Source organism: Pelodiscus sinensis, chromosome 1 (assembly GCF_049634645.1).
Source record: "Pelodiscus sinensis isolate JC-2024 chromosome 1, ASM4963464v1, whole genome shotgun sequence".
NCBI classification, from domain to species: Eukaryota; Metazoa; Chordata; order Testudines; family Trionychidae; genus Pelodiscus; species Pelodiscus sinensis.
In genome coordinates, this window is record NC_134711.1 from 93,422,870 (window position 1) to 93,436,048 (window position 13,179).

Consider the following 13,179-nt stretch of genomic DNA (forward strand, 5'->3'; position numbering starts at 1 on the left):
CGATAGGGAAACGGGGCGGGGCTTTTGCTTGGCCGCGGCCGCTCCCCCCCGGCTTGAAACCTCGCAGTGCCGGGGAGTTTAGAGGCGTTGAAGCCGGAGCAGAGCGGCGAGTCCGTGCAAGGAGCCGGCCCCGAGGATCAGTCTCTCAGCGCCAGGAGCAGGCGCCGCGGCTTCTCGCAGGCTTTGGCTGGACTCAGGTGAGGTGCGGGGGCGGGGGCGCGGACGAGGAACGCAGCGCTCGGGTCTCGGGCTGGCGCTAGCGGCTTTGAGAGCGGGTTGGGGCGGTCGGGCGGTTCGGATCCGGTGCCTGGGAGCCGTTTGTCTCGCCCGCGGCTTCGCCCGGCCTGGCAGCGCAGCCGTTACCTGCCGTCTCCTCTCTCCGCCCCGGGCGCAGCGCCTAGGTCAGGGTCACGGAGGTGCCCCCTCCGCGTCCCGTGCAGGGCGAGCCCTGGGCCGGGGGGCAGCGAAGCACGTGCCCGCGCCTTTCCGCCGCGGTGGCGCTGTGCCGCGGGCGTTCCCTGCCGGCGCGCGGGTGGGGGGGTTGTGCCGCTCGCGCGGGTTCCCCCCCCCCCCCCCCCCTCCAGCGCGCGAGAGTAACGGGCGGGCGAAGGGACCGTTTGGCAGCTGTCAGGGCTCCCGCCCTGAGTCACGGGCTGACAGTCCCGCGGCAAGGCGCTTGCAACGGGCTTGGCTTCCGCCCTGCGACCCAGACTTCCTCATTCGCCTGGCTCCGCCGCGGGGAGGGAGTGGCGGGGCGAGATGCAGCTTGCCAGTGCGCCGAGAGCGCGAGGCTTTCCTGCCCCGATCCAGCACCCGCCACCGGGACACCCTCCCGCCTTCTTACCCGCCGACCTGCGCCTGGGGCAGACACAAACACTGGCGTCCCTCCCCTCCCCCCGGCCCTTGGGGGTGAGGCGCACCCCCGCGAGCTTATCCGCGCTCCTGTCCTGAGCTGCCTCCCGGCGGTGTGACATGCGCCTTAAGGCAGGAGCTTGTGCTGTGGAGTAGGCTGTAGTGTGATGGTAACCGTGTGCCCTGGTCAGGGGAAGGAGGCAGTTCTCACAATGGCTACTAGTGTCCTCTTCCATCCCGGACCTGCTGCTGAATCACCTTTGTGCGGCTCTGCAGTGCTTCCTGTTAGTGGGTCTCTCTGTCCTTGCCGCCCCAAGCCTGGGCTAAGAACCTAAAGGCTTTTGCGGAGGAGACTATTTAACAGGCCTGTCTTACCTAAACTGACGGGTTTGAGAGTCGAAGCTGAATGGGTGTTATTCTAGAAGGAATCCGAATCAGCAAGCCATGACGCCCTGCCCTTCTCTGTAAAGAAGGTACAGAGTAATTTGCATAGAGGTGTGGAGTTTTATGAACCATGATTCTGAAATTGAAACTCACATCCTTAACTCTTTTTTTTTTTTAAATCAGCATAGGTGACTTCCGAGTTACTTGTTTTAAGAGGTGAAACCCCTCTGATTAGTTACCACTTGTATAAAGAATAATTTATAACTTAATCACCAGGTAACTATGATTAATTTGGTTGTGGCACTCCAGTGAAAGCAAACCTTGGTACAGCTTTGTATTGACTCATATGCTCAGAGTTGCTAGAGTTGGGGCATTCAAATGTTAAGCTTAGCTGAGATAAGCAAATATTTCTACTATGTGGTATGTTGAGAGGTACCAATTGGAAGAAAATTAATACATGAAAGTGGAGCTACTTTAGTAATTAAGTATTTTGAAATTGTGCAGGATAATGCTAACAGCCCTAATAAGCACATGATACTACTGAGCTGGGAATTCTGGCCATGTGAAACTGCCTCTGAAGCTATGTCTGTAGTAAATTGTACAGTTTACCTTCTCATTGAAACTTCACATCAATAGAGGCTAGTTAGGGTGGCCTGTTTTTCTTGAGCATTACTTCAACAGATATGTATATTTTGTAGAAAAGAGATTTTTTTTCTGTAGTGCCTGCCTAAGATTTTCATTAGTTTTCTTGAAAATTGGTGTAGAATCATGAATGGTGCCAGATAAATAGCTATGAAATGTATGGGTCATAGCCAGTCTGAAGAGTGCAGACAAGGTTGAATGCCTTATGTAGTGTTCTCTCTCAATGTTTAACTTGTCTTGCCGAGATCTGATGTTGTAAATTTTCAGTTCATAATCCTATGTATTTGTTGGTCTCTAAGGAGCCATGGGACAACTTGTTAGTCTGTAACTTTAAAAACAACATGTCTACTGCTCTAAGACTTAAGTAGCTAGACCTGTGGTGTCCAACTTGTTTTGAAAACAATAACTACTACTGTTAATGGCTACTACTATAGCTAACTAGCCACACTCACCTGGCCAAATAGCCACATGTGGCTAGTGTGTTGGACACTACGGAGCTAGACCCTTGTCAACTTGACCTCTTTATTCTTGGAGAGGGTGTGGCTGTTGAAAATGTACAGTATTTCTTTTCTAGATGTCTTCTGATTGGTTTCCTTAAAATGGACTAAAGAAAACAAGTCTGTGTATTATCACAGCTTTAAACCTATGTTGTAAAGCGACTCTGAAATAATGAAAAGTTCAGGAAAATATTTATCCATAAGGTAGCACTGGAAGGTGCTGTACATATATCTTCACTTTGGAGGCTTCATACTTTTTTTGGGGGGGGGGGGGATTGCATTGCAATTTAAAAACTTGAACTCTCCCACACCAAGATGGGATATTTACAAAATCTGGGCTGCATACCAGTGTCTGCACTGCACTTGAACAGACCTTTAGCTCTGCGAGTCTGAGTTTTTAATTGCAGTGTAAACATGCCCCATATGTCCTCCTAAGCATTTGTTTCCCTGATATGAAAAATGCCAGGAAGTGAAGGTCTTGTGTTAAGTCTGTAGTAAGGAGCAACTAGTACTTTAATTGTTTATAAATGTGTCTCACGCACAAATGTTCAAAGCACTCAGGCATATTGATAATCCAAATGCTCACTGTCTGACTGGTAGGAGGCAATGAGAGAGCATGAAGCAATATTTTATTGATCTTGTTTTAAAAATGCCTTATTAAATGATGCAATAAATCCTATTTCATAGGATAATTCTCTTCCAAACTATTTCCAGGTGAGAACATGAATGTGCATGCCTGCATGGTTAACTGTTTGAAAATGTAGATATTAAGTTGCTTGTGTCTAAAATATTTCGGGTACTGTTTGGACACCACTCTGTGGGAGGTGACTGTCTCGTGACTTTTTCAATATGCTGAGTTTCTGGGAGATGAACAGTGTGCCTAGTTTGTTCTTGAGTTTTGCTACCTCTAACCTTCTTGTTAGACTTGAATTACTTACGCTTGGCTCATACTCAAGACTCTTGCATATGAGTAGCCTTCTGAATCTTTCTTTTGCCCAGGATTATGTAATTTTTAGGAATCTATATGACAGGGTGAAATCCAAGCATGGACCTGCTGGAGGTATAGGCACATTTTTATGGTTGATATAGGACTTAAAGAAAAATTAAGAGTTACTCAGAATTCTTTCTGCAGTAGGCCTATATTGTTACAGGACAGCCTTAGGTTTTCTTAGCGAAGAGGCTCTCTAACAGCTAAACTTTAAGGTTTAGAAACTGGTGTGAAAATTTTCTGAAAGATTTCTGAATTCACCTGAATGAATGTAAAATTGACCATGCTCTTGTTGTAAATGCAGTACTTAATCTGAAAGGATGCAAGATTGCATTGAAGGTTGATCCGGACTTCTGTGTGAATGTTAATCAATGTGCTTAATGCTTTAAATTACAAATAAACATGTAATACAGCTGTTCGCATGTGAGTTAAAGAAAATATTTCCTTGTGTTCATTTTCAGTAATTCCTGAGGGCTGAGATAAAGCTGTAATAGTATAGTATTGCCTTCAGCAGCGTTGTTTTAGCTGGCAATCAATCTAGCTCTCTGCCAGCTTGAGGTGACCTTGCATCTTCAGTTTTTTTTGGTCTGAGAAACTGTTCAGTAAGATTAATTCAGTCTTCTGGTGCAAAAGGATGTGGAAACTCACAATCTATCTTGGAGCGGTATTCAGTAATGCAAACTGTATGTAGCCATGTGCAATTGCAGTGTCTACCCTGGAAGTTATTACCAGTGGGTGTGTCCTGACAAATTAGGAGTACATTAACTAGAGGTTTGTGTTAATCTCTATGCCCACATGTAATTATGGTTTATTCCTTTCATGCACACTTTCCCTTTAAATCTCTTGTTGCTGTGACTTCAATCTGTAACAGAGGACAATAGTATATGATGAAAAATTTAGCAAGTTTCGAAATGTTTGTCATGATTAGGAGCACCATGAATTTTGCTGCTCCTCAAAAACTATAGTTTTATTGATCCATCTTGGCAGGAAGTCCATGTGATGTAGTTTAAGATATTTAAAGTTGTAAGGCAGGTTCTAATTTTGATTTTTTTTTTTTAAAGTAAAGCACCTTTTTGCATTCAGGCATGAGTTGTATCGTGTTAGTCAAGATTGCAAATTTCTGTCTGTTCTTAAGTAAAATGTATTTTTGTGGTTCCATTAGCTGTAAAGGGATTTAGTGATGTCACAATGTAGAATACCTTAACTTCCTTTAAATGTACCCTGCATCTTCACCTAGAACATAAGAATGACCCTACTGAGTCAGACCAAAGATCCATTTAGCCCAGTATCCTGTCTACTGACAATGGCCTATACCAGATGCCCCAGAGGTAATCATCACATGATCCCTCCCCTGTCACCCACCTCCAGAGAAACAGAGGCTAGGGACACCACTTCTACCTGTCCTGGATAATAGCCATTGATAGACCTAACCTCCATGAATGCTTGTATACTTAACCTCCACCTGTATACTTGAATTATGCTGTCTTTTGACCAACCTTGATATGCAGGATGCTTTACAGTTAGAATGCTGGCTGTGTCTTAGGGTGGCTGCGTTTGCCAGTTGGAGTGGTTTTAGTTGTGTACTTGGTGCCATTTTGAGTAGAAGTGAACTAGAATGACTGATCTGATATTTAGAGCAAGACTGTAGTAGTAATTTTAGTTACATTTGAGTGTGAGATTAAACCACTACAACAGTTACTTGTTAACACCCGTCTCCCAAAATGTAACAGGTAACTATCTACAGAATATGGTTTACCAGGTGAACTTCACAGCCAAAAAGCCCTTGCTTTTTCATGGTGAACTATTGAGCAGGGTCTCTTGTTCTATGTGTAGAATGCCTTGCAAAATGCGTTGCCAACCTGGCCATTGCCTTTATATGATACTACAATATGAATGTTAACATTAGCATGTCATAGGGTTTTTTAACACTTTAGCATGCAATAAAAACTTCATCTGCTCTATTTAATTTGATTCAAAAGTCTTAAATTATTAGCTCAAATTCTTCTGTATAAGATACTGTATGTAAGGCAATATGAAATGCATGCGCATTCATGCATGCATGCACACACACACTAGGGATGTCAATTGAATAGTTGAGAGAACCTCATGAATTCTTATTGGTTATTTGACTATTCTGTAGTCCCCAAGGAGCCCCCTGACACTCAACATTGCTGCCTCTGTATTGGAGGCAGTAGCATGGAGTGCCAGGCAAGAGCTGGCTCATGAGGGGAGCCAGTTTAAAAACCAGCTCCCCTCGCAGACTGGTTGCCTGTTGCCCCGCACTGCTGCCTCTGATATAGAGGCATCAGCCCCTGTTGGGATGTGTGTGTCTGAGCACCCAGACACAGCGTGAGCTGGGACTCAGCTGCGCTGCCTGCTCACCTGGCTCCTAATACACTTTAAATGCAGAGCTGCTGCAGGGGTAGGTCCTGGACCCAGCCTGAGCCAGGTTGCTGGCCAGCTTGTTAAAAAATGTACTGGGCGGGTGCGGGGAGGAATGCATGTAGTCTGTAGCATTAAGCTATGAGCTTTTGCTTATCGGTTAATCGACTACACTATTACATCCCTAACACACTCTTAATATTGACAGTCATGTGTAATGGTAATGATTCAGCCACCTAAAAATGAAGTTGTTCAGGAATTCCATTGACTTAAAGATTATTTTTAAATATTAAATCTGGAAATGTGGCATCAACCACAACTGTCTAGTTCTCTCCTCTTCCACTTAAAGGTAACTTCCATGTAAAATACAAGGGGGAAAAAAGTGGAAATATGATTGACAGGATGGACTCTAATTCTTGGATATGGGTGTAAAAAACCAATATGCATGTCAAACTGATATTTTTGATTGGTAAAATATGGTGGTATGTCTACTGCATCTACTTTAGAAAAAGAGTAATTTGTCAGTATTTTTGCTTGATTAGGTACTGGTGGAGATTCATCATGTAGACTTTAGCTTCTCCTTAAGTGTGGTGGACAGGGTAAATTTATTGTGGCCCATGCAGGAAGGCTATTGCTCATTGATTGAGGAATGAGAATGCGAATGCTCATACTTAGTTCTATTTTTTTCATCAGTGGAACTTCGTCTAGTACATGATATTTTTCCAAATTATGCCTTTATAGCAGTGGTTCTCAAACTTTTTGGCCTGTGGCCCACCTGGCTCAATGCAAACCTTTCAATGAATCACCAGTTGCTAATGGAAACTCACCATTAATTACATACTTACACCCAAGCCATTTTTGCTAGTGCTGCAGCTAGGGAAAAGGGTTTAATTTAACCAGTAAGAAAGGAAATACTTATTTAAATTCAACAGATTAACTTTCTCACGTTTATCAAACTTTATTTTAAATAAAGTAAAATATTTAATTTTATGTCAAACACAAAAGGTTCCCATGTTTTCTTCATTTATGGCAGGGGTGGAGAACCTTTTTGGTCAGGGCCATTGATCCAGAGAAAAATCTATGGGGGGGGTGGGTCACACAAGTAAGAACCCCCTCCAACCCACCTCTGCAAATCCCCAACTCTCATTGATATGGCTCCAGCTAAGACACTTCAACCGGTGTGAGGGAGGGGAAGAGACAGGGAGGTGAATGACCAGCTGATAAGCAAATGCTTATTGGATAATCAACACACTAGTCACTCCCTCCTTTCTCCCCCCTGGAAAGAGGTAGCAAGTGGGGGGTGCTTCAAAGCGACAGTGCTGTGTGGAGCCCAGGGCCAGACCCTGAGCTCCACCTGGTGCTGCAGCTTTGAAACAATGCATGCAGCCCAGGTCCCCAGCTGGCCCTGGGCTGCCTGCAGCATTTTAAAGCAGCAGCGCCATGTGGAGCCCAGGGTTAGCTGGGCACTCACCAGCTGACCCTGGGCTCCATGCAGCGTTGCTGCTTTGAAATGCCACGGGAAGCATGGGACCAGCAGGAGTCTGCTTGAGTCCCCCCACTGGCCCTGTGTTCCCCGCAGTGCTTGTGCCTTTTAAGTGTGGAAAAAGCCCTGGGACTGTTGCTATACTTCAGAGGCAGAGGCGCCCTTATCAACTATTTGATTAGCCCATTAATCTAAATTTAACATCCTTAGTTCAGGGCTTCCTGTAAGCCAGATTTACTCTTCTGGCGTTCCAGGGTTAGTGGGTTTTGAGGAACCCCTCCCCATGGCTTTGGGGTTGGGCCAAAATGGGGGGTTCAGTGTGTGGGATAGGGCTGCAAGTGAGAGGGATGGAGGTGCAGGAGGAGGTGTGAGTGCGAGGTCTGTATGGGAGGTAGGGTGCAGGAGCAGGCTGGGGGTAGGGTGTCTGGTCAAGAGGAACAGTGCAGGAGCAGCCTCCAGATACCACATCATTGCACTGCTGTTTTCCCCCAGCAAAGGGGAAGGGAGCCACTTGCTCTGCCTATCTCTGTGAGTTGGTCAGGTAGGGAAGGCTGCGGCTTTTTTTCACCCCCTGCCACCTGTACACCCTCTAGTGCTGGCTCCCCACCGTGGGGGGGGCGGGGGGCGGGCTGAGCTCAAGCCGTGGACCATACTTTGAGAGCCACTGCTTTATAAGGAGGGAAGCATGAAATTGCAGGGCGTGTGCTGCCTGTCAGAAAATTTGCTACTACCTCTTCTGCTTAAGATGAATCCCTTCCCATTCTATTGCATTTGGAGTCTGCTACTTATGAACAGCGCTTGCATTTCAGACTAGTAAAAGAACAGGTCTCATACTTTAACCCAGCATTTCCCAAACAATGGGCCGCGGGGGGGGGGAGGAATACCAGGCCTCAGCATGGCTGCCGGGAGGGGAGCGGGGCGGGGCAGGCTTGGGGGAGGTGTGAGAGCCCGTTTCCCCCACACACTATCGGGAAGAAGGGTTGGGGGCAGTGGGGCTGTCTGGTGGAGAGCGTGGTGAGCGGGTGGCAGGAGATCGGGAGGAGGACGACGGGAGAATCAGCCTTCCGAAGCAGGGCTGAACGGGGGCAGCAGGGCTGGACTGGGGAGATCGGGGGGGGGGGGGGGGGGAGAGCAAATCAGCTGGCGGGAAGAGAGACTGACCTGGGGATTCCATTTTGCACCCCCCCCCCCCCCATAACCTCCCTCAAGTAGTTGCGAACTGCCTGGCTGGTAGACACGCTCGCGCAGCATGAGCACATCTACCAGCTAAGCAGTTCGCAGCCACAGACCGATACACCTAATAATAATAAAACTTACCTAATTAGAAAATACTGGACATTTTATGTTTCCCAGACAGAACCCTCAAATACCAGACTGTCTGGTACAAAACTGGACACCTGGCAACCCTACCCCTCCTTGTACCCCCCCTCCTGGCCAGATACCCTACCCCCAATCTGCTCTTGCTCCCGCCTCCTGAAGTGCCCATGTGGCACCGGGTCCCCCAAGCCCTGGCCCAGGCAGAGTATGCAGCTGGGTGAAACACTGAAAATGTATTCATTTTTAATTTTTGTATATGCGTTTATATTTTTGGTCTGCAAAAAAAATTATTGAAAAAAATGGGTACCAACTAAAGTTAAAAAGTCTGGGAAACCTGGTCTAGCCAGCTTTCTATCCATCTTACAGTCCACTTATCCAATCTATATTCCTTTAATTTGCTGGCAAGAATATTCTGGGTGACTGTATCAAAAGCTTTGCTAAAGCTGGCACTGGGGGTTTGGGAGGACCAGAAACAACTTAGTTGAATATTCATCATTTGCTTAATGAATATGCAGATGAATGTTACCAGTCCTCCAAAAGCTCGTGAATGGATTTACTGCTCCCTGTGTCAAAGTTTGGGAACCCCTGCTTTAACCAGTTTTCAGGATAAAGGAAATATAACAGGAGTGACAGAATGTGGGGAAAGCACTCATATTTATGGTAAGTGCTCTAGAGCAGTGGTTCTCAACCTTTCCAGAGGTCTGTACCTCTTCTGAGGCCTAAAATTTGTCTTGTGCCCCAAGTGTCACCTCACTTAAAACCTTGCTTACGAAGTTAGACATAAAAATACAAACGTGTCAGACACACTTGTTGAAAAAGTGCTTGCATTCTCGCATCCTATTTACAATATTAATATTCCAAGCAATTTATTTTGGATTTGTACTCTGTGGTACCTGAACTTGTGGTGTCGTTTTTTTTAAACTTATGACTCTTGTGGCGATGGCAGGATTGAAGCCAGAGACATGCTTCCCAGAGCTGAAGTATTTAACTTAGCTTTTCAGGGCTCCCTGTGCCTTGTTGCCATCTATTGCCGGCCCTGCACTTGCGATCTCTCCTTTTCCCCCCACCCTGTAGTGCCGTGGTCACCAACAAGTCGATCGTGATTGACTGGTCGATTGTGAGGCCTCAACCAGTCGATCATGAGGCATCCTGCCCGGCGCCCCCCCCCATTCCCTCCCGAGAAACCCCACTACCTACCTCAACTGAAAATGGAGGTAGTACTGGTTTCCCGGGGATGGATAGAAGTCCCGCAGCTTAGCGCCATTTCCGGCGATTCTGGAAGTGCGCTAGCTGCTCTGCCGGGCGTACTGTGGGAGGGAGCATCGGCTCCAGAGGAGGAGCACAGCGACTTTCCTGCACCGCACAGGAGGAGTGAGTCAGCCCCCCGGGGCAGGTGCGTGTGGGGCTTCCTTGTGCCGGGGGAGTAAGAGTTGGGCCTGGAGGCTTCCCCAGGGGATGGAGGGGAGAATCCGGGGAGGAGGCAGATGCAGGGGACTCTCTGCCTCCACTGCCTCCCTCAACCCCTGTTCCCATTTCCCCATTTCCTCTCCCCAGCGCCTAGTTCCCTCTCTCCAGCTACAGAACTGTCCCCATTCCCATCCCCACTCTCTGAACTCTGTCCCCACTGCCCTGTCCCCAGCTACAGAACTCTGTCCCCTGCCAAAGCACCCACTAGCATCCTTCCCCAGTACAATGTCTCCTGTTCCCACCAACACAGTTGGGGCCACATTAGTGAAGCTTGGGCGGGGGGGAGGGGTGGTTTTTTTTCCATTTCACTTGTGTGGCCCCAACTGACTTCTCTTGGGTCAGTGACCCCTGACTCAAGACAGGTTCCCTGCCCTTCTCAGAAATAAAGACAATGCAGAAACTTTTTGTTTGACACAGTATTTTATTTAAAAATGAAGCCTGGCCAACAAACCCCAAATTGGGGCCAAGCCCCCCTCTGGCCACAGCATCATAACACTCCTGCGCTCTCCTTTCTCCCAGACCCTACATCTGAGCCTATCCTACACTGGAACCCCCTGCCCTGAGCCCGTCACATACCCCAACCCAAATTCCCGAACCCTCACATCCAGAAGTCTGTGGCTTGCTTAGTACCCTAACCCTACATCTGACCCCAACACTGCCCAGCTTGACGCCCTCTCCCCGAGCCAGTGTCCCCTTATCCACCTTCTCCTGCATCCATATTTCCTCCCAGAGCTTGCACCTCTCACCCTTTCCCACACCGAAATTCCTCATTTCCCACCCCAGAGCCTTCACATCCTGTCTCAACTCTGCAAGGTTATGGTTAGACTGCAGGAGTTTTTCTGGATTCCGGAGATATCCCAGAAAAACTATTCTGCATCCAGGGATGCATTTGTTCTTCCACTTCTTTTAGTGGAAGAGCAAACATGATCTTTCGGTCACCTCTATATTCCTCTTTCCACAAGGAATAAGGGGGCATCCAAAAAGGGGGTTTTCTGACATTTGGTCCAGTCTAGACAGGCTAAATGTTGGAAAAACCTCTTCCTACAGAAGAATTGGGGGGGGGGGGGAAGCAGCAGTATAAGGGTGGGGGATAGCAAGTGATGGAGAGGAGGAGAATAGAGAGGGCGGAGCTTCAAGGAAGGGGCGGGGTGGTAGATCTTGGCTTGTTCTGTCGCTTAAAGTGATCTTGGGTGTGAAAGTTGAAGACCACTGCTGTAGTGCAACCCTCGTGAGGGTCACAGCCTCCAGTTGAGAAATACTGATTTAGGGAAACTGAATTCCTCCTGAAAGACCTCTGCATACCCCCAGAGATATGTGCACCCCTGGTGCTACTGCTCTGGAAACACTTCATGGGAGGGCTTGTTCATCTAAACCAGTAAAAGACTGAAAGGGTTATTGTATGTATATCTTCCTTATTGAAAATGGACAACTTCCTCTTTAGAAAGAAGGCAAAGGTAGAGGTCAGGGCTGGAAGACTCACCAGAAGAAGCAAGTTAGCTTTAAACTCATGGCTGATAAGGCAAAGGAAAACTCAATATAGCAGAAACAAGTGGAAACTGGAAAACCTCGGATGCACAGTAGGAGATGTTAGTGCACAATTAACCAAAAAGCCCAGGCTTATCAGTTATCCTAATGACTGTACCAGAGGCAGCAAGGGGGGGTGGAGATGGGAGCTGCCCCCCCCCCCCCACCCCATGCTGCCACAAACGTGGCAGGTCAAGCAGGAGCCCGTAAATGTGGGAAACCAGCTTTCAAGCCAGCTTCCCCTTGTGTATTGGCTCCCACAGAGCTGCTTGCCCTCTCCTCACACTGCTGACCCCTCTATCAGACAGCAGTGGGGGGAGGGGCAGGCAGAAGTCGATATATGTGGGGAGCTGGATTTTAAGCTGGCTCTCCTTGTGTGCTGGCTCCTTAGGGCTGCCTGCCTCCCACAGAGTCAATGGTGGGAAGGGGGGAGAGAGAAGCTGGCACCTCGAGAGCACTAGGTACTGCCTGCTCCCCTGCATGTAAATGTATAACTGCTAAAAATTCAAGCAGTTACATTTACACAAACACAATAGTTAACATCTCTAATTTGAACTAGAGATGTTGATTGAATAAACATGTAGCCACATAAACTTTGGGTTATGCTATTATTTGATAGGCTCTGTGGGTGTGGCCGGCAGCCAGTGAGCTCTTGGCCCCACTCCTGGGGAATACCCTGCACTGCTGCTTCTGTTACGGGAGGAGGCAGGAGGTTCCACAGATGTGGTGTTTGTGGGGAACTGGCTTAGACAGGCATTGTCTCCTTGCCCTCTTTCCTCCAGCCTCTGTATCAGAGGAAACAAGAGGTGGGGCAGTGTTGTTCTCCCCTCTTCCTCCCCCCCCCCCCCAGCAGCTCAAGTCCTAACCTCCCCTTCGCTCACCGTGGGAGGAGCCAGATAGCCAACACAGGATACCCCAGGGATGGAGCTGGCTCCTGCATTGACTACGTGTTGACATCCCTAATTTGAGTGGCTGCCAGGCAACTTCAAGTTTTCATCTGTGGGGATAGTAGGGATGTTAGAATTAGTATATTGTCACATCTGTGTAATTGCTGATTTTTTTTTTTTCAGCCGTCTGCCGCCACGTGTAAGTCAGTGCTCAGGGAGCCAGCTTTTAAGCCAGCTACCCAGGCTGCTGCTGCCTCTATCAGGTGGCTATTGGCTGTGCAGGGTGGCAGGCAGCTCCCCATACATGTAACTCTGACTGCTAACTTTCACATCCCTAGAGGTTAGGGAAAATATTGGAATACTTGAAACGTTATTACTTGGAGATAAAAACAAGTTCTGACATGCTGTTGTACTCTTTGGGTACCTATAGGTCAGGATGGTATGGTTATAATAAAATTTTCCTTGGTAAGGGCTTGTGCCCTACAGCTCCACAAAGTAGCCAGCCTTATTTTTCCTTCCCTGTCTTCAAGTGAGATGTAATTAACTTAATCCCAGCCTCCTCTGTGACAAGCAAATGGGTATGTCTACTATGATAATGTAAGCAGCTGGAGAGTTCTCATACTTAAAGCATCTGACTAAACTTTTTGAACACCCCCAAAGAGTCTCATTTGCCTTAATCTAAAGTCTTAAGGGAGAAAGGTGACCCTGAGATAAGGGACTAAAACTGTCTGAAAGTGCTTATACACGCTCATGCAG

At 47.6% G+C, this 13,179-nt stretch overlaps 1 protein-coding gene across 2 annotated transcripts in view; it reads left to right on the forward strand.

Annotated features, from left to right (window-relative positions):
• Window positions 1-49: 49 nt before the first annotated feature.
• Window positions 50-13,179, forward strand: part of MYH9 (myosin heavy chain 9) — a 99,099-nt gene continuing 85,969 nt past the window's right edge. The window contains exon 1 of one of the 2 annotated variants that reach the window (XM_075937802.1): window positions 50-197. The gene's annotated coding sequence lies outside the window, so the exon portion shown is untranslated. Of the gene's footprint in view, window positions 198-1,189; window positions 1,326-13,179 lie in introns of those variants that run through there. The other variant, XM_075937811.1, reaches the window with a different exon arrangement.